Source organism: Suricata suricatta, chromosome 11, assembly GCF_006229205.1.
Source record: "Suricata suricatta isolate VVHF042 chromosome 11, meerkat_22Aug2017_6uvM2_HiC, whole genome shotgun sequence".
Taxonomy (NCBI): domain Eukaryota; kingdom Metazoa; phylum Chordata; class Mammalia; order Carnivora; family Herpestidae; genus Suricata; species Suricata suricatta.
This window is the reverse complement of record NC_043710.1, coordinates 10,566,592-10,569,708: the sequence shown is the minus strand read 5'-3', so window position 1 is coordinate 10,569,708 and position 3,117 is coordinate 10,566,592.

Sequence of the window (3,117 nt, the reverse complement as noted above, 5' to 3'; positions counted from 1 at the left end):
CACACCCACAAAACAAATAACCCGGCAAAAAAATGGGCAGAAGACATGAACAGACACTTCCCCAAAGAGGACATCCAGATGGCCTACAGGCACATGAAACGATGCTCAACATCACTCATCATCAGGGAAACACAAATCAAAACCACACTGAGATACCACCTCACGCCAGTCAGAGTGGCTAAAATGAACAAATCAAGAGACTGTAGATGCTGGCGAGGATGTGGAGAGATGGGCACCCTCCTATGTTGGTGGGAATGTAAACTGGTGCAGCTCCTCTGGAAAACAGTGTGGAGGTTCCTCAAAAAACTATCCATAGAACATGTGCTCCCTTATCCAATGCTATTGCTGGGGATTTACCCAAGAGATACAGAAATGCTGATGCATCGGAGCACATGTACTCAATGTTCATAGCAGCAATGTCAACAATAGCCAAAAACATGGAAAGAGCCTAAATGTCCATCATCTGATGAGTAGATCAAGAAGATGTGGTATATATATATACAATGGAGTATTACATGGCAATGAGAAAGAATGAAAGATGGCCATTTGTAGCAAAGCGGATGGACCTCAAGGGTGTCATGCTAAGCAAAATAAGTCAGGCGGAGAAGGACAGATACCATATGTTTGCACTCATAGGTCTAACAGGAGAACAGGAGAAACCTAATAGAGGACCAGGGGGAGGGGAAGAGGGAAAGAGAGTTGGGGAGAGAGAGGGATGCAAAACTTGAGAGACTGTTGAATGCTGAAAATGAACTGAGGGGTTGAGGGGAAAGGGGGAGGGGGGTAAGGGGGTGGTGGTGATGGTGGAGGGCACTTGTGGGGAAGAGCACTGGTTGTTGTATGGAAATCAATTTGACAATAAAATATTACGGAAAAAATGAATTAAAAAACAAAACAAAATAAAACAAATGAACACACAGAGCTAATTGTACATATGGGGGAATAGTTCTCTCTCTCCCTCCCTCTCTCTTTCTCTCTCTCTCTCTTTCTCTCTCACACACACAGACACACACACCTTCCCTTTGTTGTCCAATTTATTGTTCAATAAAAATCCTCTTTGTTTAACATAAATTTCCCCATTTTCCAGTTGCTCAATTATTACGTATTGAATGGAGAAAACAGACCACAGAGAAGCAAACAAACAAAATCAGTGACCATGAATTCTGTCACCCTTAATCACTATAATACTCCGGCATGGATGGCATTATAATGCATTGTGAACGTCTCTCCATGTCTGCTAGTATTTATCTTCAACGTGAATTTTACTGACATTAAAAAAAATAATTTTAAGGGACACCTTGGTGGCTCAGTCAGTTGACCATCCAACTTGGGCTCAGGTGATGATCTTGTAGTTCGTGGGTTTTAGCCCCACGTCAGGCTCTGTGCTGACAGCTCAGAGCCTGGAGCCTGCTTTGGATTCTGTGTCTCCCTCTCTCACCCCTCCCCTGCTCACGCTGTCTCTCTCAAAAATAAATAAACATTAAAAAAAAAGATCTTGCCGTATGCAACAGTGTGGATGATCTGAAGTGTATAATGCTAAGTGAAACAGAGAAAATAGGTACCATATGACTTCACTCATATGCGGAATTTAAGAATTTCAGGGACTTTTACACATCCCATCAGATGGATCCATCAGCGTTTACCCATCCATTGCTCTATTGTTGGACAGGGAGACTGCTTCCATGTTTTCCGCAGTACGAATATTATGGCATGTTGTGAGAGAGCCCTTACTCCCTCTCCCTGAGGCTGCCTTCCACCGGACTGGCAGTCCTGGCCTTCCTCTGGGGCACAGGACGAACCTAACAGGTATGTTTGGAATGAAGGCTTGGGCTGGTGGCTGTCACCTCCTTCCCCCAGGAAGCACCATTACGAGAGAGCATGCTCTTCTTCTGAGAGGCTGGGAGGGGAAGGCCTGTGACAGGGCAGGGGTGTCTGTGTGTCCCTGGGCTTCAGTACCAGGAAGCGTGTGGAGGCTGCACATCTAAGGTTTGCTGTCTACTTACCTCAATGGATGTTTTGATTCTTGTATATCTGTGTCCCATTATGATTCTCCTCTTTGTATAATTTTCAGAATTGGGATTTTGGGGGGGGGTCAAAGTTAAGTACATTTTAGGTCTTTTGATACAATTTTCTTTCTTCTTCTTCTTTTTTTTTTAGAAGAGAGAGCACCAGAACATGAGTGGGGGGGGGATAAGGAGGCGGGAGGGGGGAGAGAGAGAGAGAGAGAGAGAGAGAGAGAGAATCTTAAGCAGGCTCTACGCTCAGTTTAGAGTCCAAAGTGGGGCTTGATCTCACAGCCCTGAGGTAATGACTGAAGACAGTAATTGAGAGTTGGACGCTCAACCGGCTGAGCCTCGCAGGTGCCCCTTTGGATACAATTTTCATATCCTTCACCAGAAAGTTGGTCTCCATGGCGACTCCTACCAGCAGAGATGAAAGTTATTATTTTTGAAAGCTTAATTTTTCTCTCAAATATGTATATAGGATGTGGTTACAGATCTGTATCTCTATTTAATATGTAAAAAATATATATATATGGGGTAGGATTTTAGATAAATATTTATATTTAATATATAAAACATGTTTAATGTTTTAATGACATACTAAATACAAATTATATTTATATATTAAATATGTATTTTTATATGTTATATAAAATATACATTTTAAAGTTAATTTTACCAATAATCAATATTAGAAATGGAAGGGGAGAATTACAGCACAGAACAGTTTACCTAGTTCTATGGGAGTCTCATATGAAATCATTTTGGCCATTTCACTAGGTGATTTGAAAAGTAGAACTTGGTATAAGAAACAAAAATAGGAGGTTTAAAAAATATATCACTTCATTTGTAGAAATAGAGGAGTGTGTTGGTTAATTAATCAAGAAGATCAGAATGAACTCTGAACATATCAAGTGGGCTCTCTATTCTCCCCTCATCCTAGGATTAAATTATGACTGGCATTCAGGGGCTCCTGGGTGGCTTAGTCGCTTAAGTGTTTGACTTCAGCTCAGGTCATGATCTCACAGTTCAGGGGTTCAAGCCCTGCATTGGGCTCTGTGCTGACAGCTCAGAGCCTGGAGCCTGCTTTGGATTCTGTGTCTCCCCCTCTCTC